This window comes from Lates calcarifer, linkage group LG11 (genome assembly GCF_001640805.2).
Source record: "Lates calcarifer isolate ASB-BC8 linkage group LG11, TLL_Latcal_v3, whole genome shotgun sequence".
NCBI lineage: Eukaryota > Metazoa > Chordata > Actinopteri > Centropomidae > Lates > Lates calcarifer.
Window position 1 is genome coordinate 22984448 of NC_066843.1, and position 13848 is coordinate 22998295.

A 13848-nucleotide genomic window follows, 5' to 3' on the forward strand; every position below is an offset into this window, starting at 1 on the left:
GTGTGTGTGTGTGTGTGTGTGTGTGTGTGAGTGTGTGTGTGTGTGTGTGTGTGTGTGTGTGTGTGTACTCAGAGTAGAGCTAATAAACCAGTTTAGTTTATAACAGGAAAACAGGCACAAAGAGCACCACTTTAGTTTTTATGAAATGTTTTAATTCAAATAAAGACAAATACAGATAATTTTATTCTACAATAAAACTGAGCTGATCCACTGTTACTTAAAGGGCCTGTAAAAAGAAAGAACTTTGTTGCTTGAAATACTCCCAAATAACTGCTTCACCTCTTTTCTGCATTATGTAACAGAGGCCTCCAGGATGCTTAGCTGTGTGTATGCGTGCATGTGTGTGCATGTATAGTATGCAGTGCATGCACTCACATATGTTCATTTGATAAGACACAACACATCAATCTCAGCTGACATGCTCTATGTCTGCACAGCGTTTAGATTAATAGAAATGTGTGTGTTTGTGTGTGTGTTACATACAGATTTGAACAGACTACTGCAACATTTGGTACAACAAAATGTAATTGTAAATGTTCTCTGAGCTTTACTTTAACAATTACAGAGGCTGCATTCAGTATATTGATATGCTGGTCCATGTACATAACAGCCAATGGATTTTCATTCTGGGGTGGGAAAACAGAAAACAGATGACGAGCCTTTTCCCATTTCTCATTTCGGAGTAGAAAAACAGAAAATAGAAAAAAGAGCCTTTTCTGATTTTTATTATGGGACATTTCCATTTTTGTTTTATGTTAACACAAGGAAAATGTGAAATCAGTTAAGGGCTAAAAAACTGTCTGTTTGGTCGTGTTAAATTATTTTTATTTTGCTCTGGAAGTCTCCTAATGAATGGTGGCACAGGATCCCCATTAGTTACCACAGTCCTTTTCTGTGCTGCCCAGCTGAGGCTAATAAAGTTGGCCTCAGCTACCTATGTTCTATATTTTTGGGGGGCACAGAAAAGGATTAACAACAAACATTAATAGCAGAACCATGTCTTGCTCATCTATTTTCACCTTAAATGGGTGAAGATAGCTATAAGACCGATTAACACACAATAACAGACGGTTTTTAAGCCTGTAATTGATTTAATTTTTTTCCTGTTTTAATACAAAACAAAAAATTAAAGAAATGCTAGTCCTTCTTTGTTTTCTGATTTAATTGAAAATTGGAAAAGGGCTCTTTTTTTTGTTTTCCGTTTTCCTACTCAAAAATGAGAAACTGGAAAAGGCTTGTCATCTATTTTCCCACTCCAGAATGAAAATTCTTTGGCTGTTATGTACATGGACCTATGCTTCCGTACATGCAGTTAAGCCACTATTGCAAACATTGTGAGAGGTGAGAGGGGGGTTGGGAATATAGGCTATAGAGGAAGCTGTAGATGTTAGAAGGACAAACAGAGGATGTCCTGGGTGGGTGTTGATGGATGGTAAATGGACTGCACCTATATAGTGCTTTTCTAGTCACACTACTCAAAGCACTTCACACTACAGGTCACATTCACCCATTCACACATACATTCGTACAGCACTTGCTTTATACATACAAAGTGCTCTCTAACAAATTCATACACATTCACACACCGATGAGACACATTGGGGGCAAATTAGGGTTCAGTATCTTGCCCAAGGATACTTCGCCATTCAGGCTGGAGGAGCCGGGGATCGGACCACTGACCTTCCAACTGGTGGGTGACCACTCTACCTCCTGAGCCACAGCCACCCGGATCTTGCCTTCCTCTGCAGGCGGTTGGCATACATTGAGTCTAGGTCTGGAAGCACAGCTCCCACAATCTTAACTACCTGGGACAGATCCCTCCTGTTTTCCTCTGTGCAGCTCACATACCACACTGTGCTGCACTGACAGAAAATGCTCTCTACCATGCTTCTCTAGAAGTTTATGGGCAAGGGTAGACCAGCCTGCTTCAGCTTCCAGAGGAAGAACAGCCTTTACCAGGCTGAAGGTGTGAATATCCAGGAACTTGATGGATCCCACCCTTTCTACCTCCTCCCCATTGATGTACAGTGGGGACTGTGTGGTCCTGCTGGACCTCCTGAAGTCCACGATGACCTCCTTTGTTTTGGTGGTGTTCAGGACCAGATTGTTGTCTTGCCCAGTGGAGCATCGGTTCTTCAGTTCAACATCAAAAAAATACTTGGCATAACATTGACTGTAAAAAAAGAACAAGTGAAATGAGGTCAATTCTATTCTGATATACAGTTTTAGGGAACTTTATGAACTGAAACTGCTTTTTAAGATAGTTAAATGCCAATGTTTTGTCTTTAATTCCAAAGTCTTTTTATGTATTTGTAAGGCTCCATAGCATCATATGTTTGACTAATGTTTTGATTAACTTTGGGGAAGTTCTGAGCATTCATGGGAAAATTACTGTGAATTATGAAACTTTTCCCTCCCAGAGATAATGTAATTGGACATGGAGTTTAACCTGAAACATTTTCCAGCAGCAGGAGGCCCCTCATCATTCCACTGTCTGCCTGACTGATAGCCTGTCCGTCTACAAGCATGTATGATAGACAACCAAACCAAACTGAAGGACAAAGTGTTGTCAGGGTAGTGCTTCAGATGATAGTTAGGACTCATACTGACACAATTTTCAAGGTAAATAAAGAGTCCCAAGTTCAAATTCCATAAATAATAAATTTCCTTTTGCATCACAAAAAGTAATGTGAACGTATGAATGTATTATGTTGCAAGTGTTAGTACGTAGTTAAATAGTACATAGATGTTTTCCCTATTAGTAAAACTAATTACATAGTAAAGTTGAACAGACTGTATATTACTGTAGAGTGTCCACTTGGTGTAACCCCTTGGGTTAGTAATGTTTCAAACTGAATGAACAGTGACGCTGTGCTGCCATCCAGTGGACAAGAAGACACTCACTGATTTACTGTATGTGTTCTATGATTGTGAAGGTGATGGGAGATCAGATTTTTTTTCACTCTTTTTTTAAGAATCATATTCCAAATAGCTGGAGATCTGCTGAAAAATAACTGAAACAACTTAACATGTTCTACTTGTACTTTTGTAAAATACTGTAGTGTGTGCTAAATTCTCAACTTGTCTAGAATTAAATATTACAAACATTACATTCAAGAAAAAGTACAATAAATGATTTAATATTAAAATTTTAAGTGTATAAAAGATGAACTTTCTAACCTCAAGCTTGAACTTTACTCCAGAACTTTTTTCCAATATAGGATGTGTTGTTTGTTGTACTCTCCATCTGTGCAGCTGGTTGGAGCTGGTTTCCCAATATCAGTTAGTCATTTTGGTGAAATATCAGCAAGCACAGTTTTTCGATATTAGGTTCCACTAAGTCCTAAACTCCTCTCTTTACAGGGGAAAAATTGCAAGTATTTTCATTTTGCGCTGGTGGATCATAACCAGGTTGTAAGTAGAGCTTCAAAATGCAAAAAGAAGAGACAGGAGCAAGAGACAAAAAAAGAGAGTAGGAAATTTATTGAAAACTATATTTAAAGTTAAAGACCATAGAAAACCCCAAAACAGAACTAAAAGTGTCAAAAAAGGGCTTGGTAGTGAGCAGTCCCACTGTTCCTGTTGATCACTTCAAAAATTTGTTTGGGCATGCTTGATGGGAGTGCTTCCAGGAGGCTGGTGGGAACATTGCTCCATGTGGTGAAGATGGCTTCACAAAGGGCATCCACGGTCCAGAACTGCATTCGTTTTTGTAAACTTCCCATGCCATCCATCCCCAAAGGTTCTCAATGGGATTTAGATCAGGGGAACACACAGGACGGTTCAAAAGAGCAATGTTATTCTCCTGGAAGAAGTCCTTTGTTTGGCAGGTGTTGCGAACTGCAGCATTGTCCTGTTGAAAGACTCAGTTATCATCACACAGACAAGGGCCCTCAGTCAAGACAGATTCCCACTGCAACATTTCCACATAGCTAACCACAGTTTGACACCCCTGCATAAGATGAAGCTCCATTGTTCCATTGAAGGAAAAAGCACCCTAGATCATGATGGAGCCTCCTCCACTGTGCCACATAGAAAACATCTCCAGTGGGATCTCCTTGTCATGCCAGTAACGTTGGAAGCTATCAGGATCATCCAGGTTAAATTTTTTCTTGTCAGAGAATAAAACGTTTTTCCACCTTTCATTGTCCGATGTTTGGTACTCCCATTGCAAACTTCAAACGGGCAAGTTTGTGGAGTGGGAGGAGACATCACCTTTGAAGCCGTTTTTTGTTCTTTAAGTCCTTCTCTTGCAGATGCTGCCTTATGGTTATTGGGCTACAGTCAGCATCAGTAAGAGCCTAAATTTGGGTTGAGGATCAGCCTGGGTCTTCGTGGACAGCCCGTCAGATCCTCTGGCTCAGCGCCGGTGAGATTTTCTTGGGTCTACCACTTGACTTTTTTGTCCCATAACCCTCAGGACTTTTTAAGAAATTTGAAATGACTGCCTTACTACAGGCTCATTGCACAAGGCTTTGCTTAAGCAGCTCAACAATCCTGCAACGTTCAAAGACAGAAAACCTTTTTGCCATCAGGTGGTCATGACAGTGTGAATGCCTGAAATAAAATTACATGAAAGGCAGATTTTTATGCAGATTTTGACTTTTTAAGGCTATGGTCTTAAACTTTTGATCAGCTGATGAACAGCCTGGTCAAGTTTAAATGCAGTTTTCAGTAAATTGCCTACTATACTTTTTTGTCTCTTGCTCCTGTTTCTTCTTAAGATTTTGTTCAGGAGTATAGTATATGCGCAGATTGTCACTTAACCATGATAAAAATGTTTTAATGTGTTGTTATAACTAAAAATTATTGTTGTCCTCTCTGACCAGATCAAGTGTCCTTTTTTCTTTTTTCCCAAGGTCAGCAACTTGTAGAGGTCTCTACTTTCTTTTGTTTGACACCTTGTTCTCCATGTATAAGCAGGAGGCCAAAGAATCTGTACACTGACACAATGTTGGGGCATGAGAGATGGACCATCTCTTTCTTTTCGCGCTTCTGTGGTGGGGTTTGCCGTAGCAATTGTTCTCAGAAAGGTCACAGGACAGTTGTCACACCATTTGACAGCCCATAGGTTCACACCATCATGAATGGTCATCTTCTCTTAGTGCATTCCCTGTTCTTTTGCCTTTATGGCACAATCAACAATTTTTTGTATAGGTTCATTAATTACTTTTTAAAAAATCTATCCATATCATGGATAACATATTGATTATGCACTAACTTATTCTCCCAGTCACCTGTACTGTTTTGGGTTGCACAGGAGAGGCATAAGTTGACCCTATAATGATGACTGGACATATAGAGAGGTAGCAATCCTGCCTCCTATGTTGTGTAGTGTAGGACTTTCCTGTCCATTTGCACTAATGGAAGGACCATTCTGGGGATCCTTATCAGGACAGAGGTTCTCCATCGCGCAGGAATGCAAAGCAAGTGTTGATGTCTATTACATTTGATTGACAGTACTGATGTCTGTTAACAAACCACTCACAGAGTGTTAGAGTTGGCAGGCACAGTTCATCTACCCTTCTTATCAACACCGGAGTCCCCAAAGGATGTGTGCTCAGTCCGTTGCTCACACTTTTCACACACGACTGCTGTGCTTCCTTCCCATAACTTAGTGACATAGTGACAGTTCCTTTGCTAAGGAGACTTTTGCAACTGGGAAAAAAAAGGTTGATCAACTTTTATCCATGATTGTTCAGCAACCTTGACCCCACATTTATTATTGTAATTTGCATGTAAATTGCAATTATTATTGTCATAATAATATAAGGACTATAAGGAGAACTACAAGGAGGCATATATTTTAACCCAAAGCATGATCTTTCCCAAAATCCTTACCAAACTGCAGCCATTCTACAACCTTAACTGTACAACCTTAACCTGGACTGTATGGTATACATGGATGATTATTTTGATTATGTTGTTTGATATACAGGTATACAGATATATTAGGCTATACTTCATATATCAACATTTAATAAATCATAGCAAAAAATGTGCTCCAAGGAACTCTCTTAACCCATAAGAACCCAGACCTATTTCATCCTTAAAGGAAAATTATAGGGGATATAAAACCAAATGAACCACATAGAACACGTTTCTAATTTGTTTTTGAAATACTGCCCCCTACTGGCAAATATCTGGAAAGTTACACTTTGGCCTTTGAAAGTTCCTTTGAAGGAAAGAACTGTTTTTTTTCCTCAGTCAGTTCCTTGGACAGTTTCTTGTACAGTTCCTCTAACAGTTCTTTGGTGAGTATTTTGCTGCCCTGGGTTCATGTTTGTTTGTGGCACTTCAACTAAATCATTCGATTCACTGTCTCAATCACTACACCCACTTGACTCATCACACTCCATGTCTTTTTTTGCCAGGAGTGTAATCAGGGTCTCCAGGGTCTTCACCTGACCTATCTTCACATCCCTAAAACTCACTGTCATCTCCAAAGATGACATTCAGTGCAGTCTGAACACTGTAGCATTTAGTCATACTACAAAAAAGTGATCAAATTAAGTTGAATTAGGAACACCTTAAAATTATGTTTGTTGTACTTACAGATACACAAAAATTGTTTTGTAACATATTTTCCATTTTTCCATTTCCATTCCATTTTTGACATTGTTATTTTTGTGTATATTTGTTTAAATGTACTTTAAACATTTTTCTTATTGTGACAATTGCGTCACATCATGTTTTCCACAACTTTTTTAAGGTTAAATGCCCAATGTGACATCTATGTCACAACAATAGTAACTTGTTTTATATCAGTTTCTTCAAGAAATGTTGTCAAAAAATGTTAAATGTAATATAGGACATCTTATTTAAGTATTAGAATTGTTAAATTGCTTGAAACATACCTTTAGTCACCTAAAATAAGCTCTTTAAAATTTTATGATTTGGTGAGGTGTGCAGGTGTGCTTAACCTGCACACGACCATTTTGAAAATGGTGTCATGGGTACCCAAATTCACAGAGTGTCATATGACTGCACCGGGAAGTTACGAATATGTCACTTAGGGGCCTAATCAGGTAAAGTCAAGGATAAAGCTGTGTAAGGAAGTTTCCAGGACATTTTCACCAGACAGGTCTGGTGGGTTCTGGGTTAAAAAGGGGAGGACGGGAAGTGTGTTCAATGCCAAGTGCCTGCTAAGTGGATGGCAAGGTCCAAGATAAGATTTCCACCAACTGCCTCCTATGAAGGGCTCCTGATAGTGGCACTCAGTACCAACATTTGGTCTGGCCCAGGACTACTTATTTGCTCAACTTTCTTCACAGATATTAATCAAAAAGGATTGCATTTTCATTTAATTGGTTAAAATATGGCCCTTATTTGGTGGTCTGGACCCCAAGTGGGATTGCAAAAGGTAACAGTGGGCATTGGCAATTTATGCGGGACACCGTCATTAGTCACATGAGCCCAGCTTAATTTTAAAAAGTCTTAAGGATGTTAGCTCAGATTTGGCTTAAGAATACTTTACTGTCACTGCCAATATTGTACAGTAAAAGTCTGTTTAGCAGCTCTACATGGCGGCAAAATTTAACATATGTAAAAATTAACAGATTAAATATACTGTAGCAGGAGGAAAAGGTTGGGTGAAAGGAAACAGGAAATGACATACTGAAAAGGTACAAGGAGGAGTCACACCTGGGAGCTGATGAGGGAGGGAAGTTCAAACAAAGGAGTGAGACCGGAAGGAGGTTTGAGACAGGAGGAGTGAGAGGAAAAAGGAAATGGAGAGAAAACTCAAAAAAGACTTGTATCTTGGATAAAAACATGGAATTACATGGTTTCCCCTGAGGAGCTTTTGATGGAATGTTGAACCGACGGAACTGAGACGATAGGAAGAGAAAAAGGAACCCTGGAGCAGCCGGACCTGTCCTGTTCGGTTTCCTAAGGCTTTTTTCTTCATGTCAGAGGACGCTTTCACCATTCACACCCCAGATAAGTCCCTTCATCACCCAAACTCTCCTGGCTTCTCCCATACTGACCTGAACGCATTTCTGCTCTCCCTCTCCCTCTCTCTACCCAGAAACATTCACACACCTACATACACCCTAACTGAACTGAACAGAACTGGACTGAGTGATTCATTTTCCCATATCCATCCATTCACACCTTCACCCTCCGTAAGTGACTGTACACCCCACATGGACTCACCCCCCCTCATACCTGCATTCATACCCCACTGGCTAAAGAACTATAAATGAGACTGACCCATGTGATTTTGATTTGTGAGATTTGATTTTTTTTTTTTTTTGTTGTTGTTGTTGTTTTGTTTTTTTTTTCCTTTTTCTCTCTTTCTGGAGATTGAAACTGAGTTTTGATTCATTGATGTGAAGGAGTGCAATAATATAAGATACCTATCGCACCTTTATTGGTTGGCTTTTCTTCTATTCTTTTGTAGCTAGGATGCAAGCCCTCTCTGATTTAAAATTATTAACAAAAATAAACTTGACAGGTATAGGTGAATAAGTTTGTACCTGGCCTGTCTGGCGCCCAACCATCTTATTAATTTAAGCTAAGAGAGGCGCCTACGTTACAATACTATTTAAAAAACAGTAAAAAAAAAAAAATAATAATACAAAACACTCAGTAACATACAGTAAAATACAGTATATGATGTAATGTTAGCCACATAGTTTTCTTTCCAGGCATTCAATTCTGTCTTGCTACTTTTTTTTTACTTACAGAAAAGGACTCTACTTTTAAGATTTCTGGGCAGAAACTCTTGTGGAAGAGGACCTTTCAAAAAGCAAGAGAAAGAGGGTACCCAACAAAATTTTCCTTGACACACAGGAGGAAACTGCAGAGCCAGTTGCAAAAAAGGTAATAGGTTTCTTTTCATGATAGCTATTTTGAGAATAGGCTACACAACAGCCATTTTTGTAAGATTTGTAGTTGGGCTTTGAGTGAGACTAACACAATTAATATAAAATATAAAATATATAGAATATAGAATAAGATATAGAATGAACACAAATAAGATGTAGTTATATTTTGAGAAGGTAACTATAGTGACAAGTGAGGAGAGGCTGTTACCATGGAATAGAATATTTTGTTTGTCCTGTCATTAAAAGGAATGATTTTACCTGTGGCTGAGTGTGCATTAAAAGTAGCTTCAAGGAGGAACCAGAAATGCCCCTATTTGGACATGACTTCCACAGAATGGTCCAAGGATTCCCCTCAAATTCATTTTTACCCAACAGAAAAACTACAAACTCATAACTGCAAGGCAGTCTGAATTAGAGGTTCTTTCCCAAGAAGAAACCCACCTCTGCCCAGGGGAGACAACTTCAGAGGCACCTGAGGAGGAGATCAAGGCCCTCAAGGAAGAGAATAAAAGACTGTGAGAACAACAGGCTGTGCAGCATGGCAATTAAAGGCAAATATCTCTTTTAGATTAAAATAGGTACTTAAGTGTGGGTGCAATTCTTTTAGATTAAATAAATAATGGTCTTATAATAACTGTCTTTTTATTTTAGGGGAAGATGTAGTGCAGGGTTACGGTAGCGTATACCACATGGACTGGTACGGTCTTTATTTCAACCATTTAAACTGGTGTAATGTCATTACTGAAAAAAAAAATCGGTCTACACTAACTTACGTGTAACTTATGTAGGCTAAAATTATTTTTCCCGCAATCATTTTAACCCACATAAGTTGATATTTCGGCACGGTGCCAGGGATTTTTGCCTCAGCACCCCGCTGAACCTGTTGAACCCTGTGTATATACACACACACACACACACATATATATAAGAGCCTAAATTCTGACAGATACCGTAATTTCCGGACTATAAGCCGCTACTTTTTTCACACACTTTGAACCTCATGGCTTAAACAATGATGCGGCTAATTTATAGATTTTTAGGGGCTAACGAGCTTCATGCCGCAACAACATTTAGACACCTGCAGCTTATAGACAAGTGTGGCCTGTATATGTACTTTTTTTTTTCTTTTTAAATTTAGTGGGTGCGGCTTATATTCAGGTGCGCTCAATAGTCTGGAAATTACGGTACATACATCTCTGAAAGCTCAAATTCTGATGCTGGTGATGACCCAGATGTACCAGCTTGGAGGAGAACTGACACTATACTTGCAAATATGCATTCTGAAACATAGCAAGTTAACATTTATTTAAAATGAATCCAACTGTAAATAAAACAGTCAGTGGAGTTAACCACCACGTCTCTCTATCAACCTTGTAGCTCTTGAAAAACCACACCAACTCTAACCCTATCTAACACACAGGGTTCATTGTCAGGTTAGGTTGCCAAGGTTCTAAGAGGGTCTCACAGACAATTTAAGATTTTCACACTTGGTTCATGTCTCGTCTTCTTTTAACTATAAGCCTCTTGTATGTTTCATTTTCAGCTTACCAGAAAATATTTTGAATGGTTCTCCAAAGTATCTGAGGGATCAGAGGCCTGTACAAGCGGCATTGAAAGCACTGGTGATGACTATACTCCATCAGAGGCAGTACATGAAAGCAGCCCACAAAAACCTGACTGTCCTGTAACCACAAGTCCACTTGTGAAGCAGAAGACGTCACAGAGGACCTATCAAAGAAGGACATGGCCCAGAGTTTCTTCAGACCTTACCTTTTCTAAACAGAACACCGAAAGACAACAGACACTATTAAAACTACCTCTGGCAGCTTTCTCACCACAGCAGAGCACCTCAGGCTGATATGGAAGCCCATTCCCACCAGTATAAGAAAAAAAAACTGCCTGTGTTAAGTCAAAATCATGAGGTAAAAAAATCATGTGATAAGTCAAAATTACGAGATAATATCAAAATTATGAGATAAGAAATTGAAATTATGAGATAATGTCAAAATTGTGAGATTAAAATTACAAGATAATACATTTAAATTATGAGATAAAAAGTCATAAATATGAGATAATGTCGAAAATTTATGACTTCTTATCTCATAATTTAAATGTATTGTCTTGTAATTTTAAATCTCACAATTTTGACATTATCTCATAATTTCAATATATGTCATAATTTCGACATTATCTCATTTATGACTTCTTATCTCATAATTCCATTTTATCTCGTAATTTCGACATTATCTCGTAATTTCGACATTATCTCATAATTTCGACATTATCTAAGAATTATGACTTCTTATCTCATAATTCCACTTTATTATCTCGTAATTTCGACATTATTACGAGATAATAAAGTGGAATTCTGAGATAATGTCGAAATTATGAGATAATGTCGAAATTATGAGATAATGTCGAAATTACGAGATAATGTCGAAATTACGAGATAAAATGGAATTATGAGATAAGAAGTCATAAATGAGATAATGTCGAAATTATGACATATATTGAAATTATGAGATAATGTCAAAATTGTGAGATTTAAAATTACAAGATAATACATTTAAATTATGAGATAAGAAGTCATAAATATGAGATAATGTCGAAATTACAAGATAATAAAGTGGAATTATGAGATAAGAAGTCATAATTCTGAGATAATGTCGAAATTATGAGATAATGTCGAAATTACGAGATAATGTCGAAATTACGAGATAAAATGGAATTATGAGATAAGAAGTCATAAATGAGATAATGTCGAAATTATGACATACATTGAAATTATGAGATAATGTCAAAATTGTGAGATTTAAAAAAAAACATAATTATGAGACAATGTTATCTCGTAATTTCAACATTATCTCATAATTTAAATTTATTATCTTGTAATTTTGACATTGTCTCATAATTACGAGATGATAAAATGAAATTATGAGATAATGTCAAAATTGTGAGATTAAAATTACAAGATAATAAATTTAAATTATGAGATAATGTTGGAATTACGAGATAAGATGGAATTGTGAGATAAGAAGTCACAATTATGAGATAATGTTGAAATTATGACATATATTGAAATTATGAGATAAAAAGTCATAATTATGAGATAAATTGAAATTATGAGATGATAAACTGAAATTATGAGATGATAAATTGAAATTCTGAGATAAAAAGCCATGTTTATGAGATAATGTCAAAATTATAAGATACTTCCACACAACACTCAAAGTAGGAGTTCTTTGACATGAGTTCTCCTATTCAACTTGACAACAAAATGGATTGTGAGCACATTGAAGACTATTTTAAATAGGGCTTTACAACAACGATTCACACTGGATTATATGGAGCAAACACACCCTTGTGTAGAGAGAATAAAAATGATGTGGAATCTTCATTGAACAGCAACTGGAACATCTGGTCAGTGTCATGGTTACCTTATTTAGGATAACATATTGTTGGCATGACAGCTAGGTGTGCTGCTGGAGTGCATGCGGACTTCTCCAAATTATTATCTCAATTTCAACGTATCATTTCATGATTATGACTCACTTTGACTTAATGTGAGCAGTTTTTTTCTTATACTGGTGGAAATGAGCTTCCATAGGCTGAAAACATTTGAACATCTAAAAAATATATGATGCTTTTATTTCAAAGTTGCAGGCACAAATGGTAAGTATTACTATAACAGCTGAGAAAGATACTGTCTCTGTGTATGGCCAAGACAAAGTACAGAATTTTCTAATCACTCTTTAGCTAGTTTAAGAAAAACATTGTACACAGTGCTTTCTTTATCTGCACTATCAATTAAGAGGCAGATAGTGTGTTATGTTGCCTACTAACTGACATTATTTTGTATTAATATACTCATAATTCCTTATTTGACCAGAAGAAGAAAATGCTGCAACCTGTTGAGTCTTACAGTGATCATCTTAAAACAGATAGTTCACACACAAAATATACTAGATGTCTTAAGTATCTTTACAAAAAAAAAGTGGATTTAAAAGATAATACAGCACAGAATTTTCATGCTCAGTTCACATTTTAGCAATGTTAAGACAAACTTAGAAACTAAGCGATTAAATGTTTTCTCTCTCAGTACCACCAGTGAAACAAACTGTAATGCAGTGCACTGTTATGATTAGATAATGTAGGGATGTTTATCTAGACGACTTACATTCAGATAGTGAAGGTGTGTTATCAGTTAGAGCAGTATCTTGTATCAGTATTCTCATAATTCCTTATTATACAGGATCCTCAAGATCTAAGAAAAGACAGCAACCTGTTGAGACTGAAAGTGATGACCCAGAAACAGGGATTTCTTAGACTACATGCACTGGAATATGTGCACATTAGTTTAACTTGCTTTTGTGATAATAGTGTCAGTATTGAAAACATGTCAATAGTTTACTGTAACTTCATAAATATGTATTTTGGGTGACTGTCATTCTCACTGACAATAAATACACCACCAGTCTTTGTACTTTAACTAATAAATATACAAATAATGGTTACAAAGAAGTTCATAGTTAATAGAATTCATATTAATGGTTATTACATACATCATTTCTGGTATTACCTTTCAGGAACAAGTTATGAGAGTCACTGCTAATGTCACACGTCTTACTGTTTGCATAGCTCTTCATCAATTTACGATTACCTGAATTTGTTTGTTGTTGACACAAATGATGGACATAGTAATAATGGAAATAGTCTACTAGGCAGCAGTCATTTTCTTGTATGGTAATAATGATTATTAATCATTATCATTCATTATTTCAACAGGATCTTCAAGATGTAAGAAGGCAGTGACCCACTGACCATATAACAGGTATTTCAAACACTACATCCATTGTTATTACTAATAGTTTTACTTAGTTAATTTAATCTTTATTAAAATGCTATTGCCATACAGTGCTATGGTTCTGGCTTTATTGGTGATAAAATGGCCTTGATCGTTGGCTACATTAACCAATGAGAGGTGTTCTCTTTCACTGAGACTCCAAATCCCGATCTT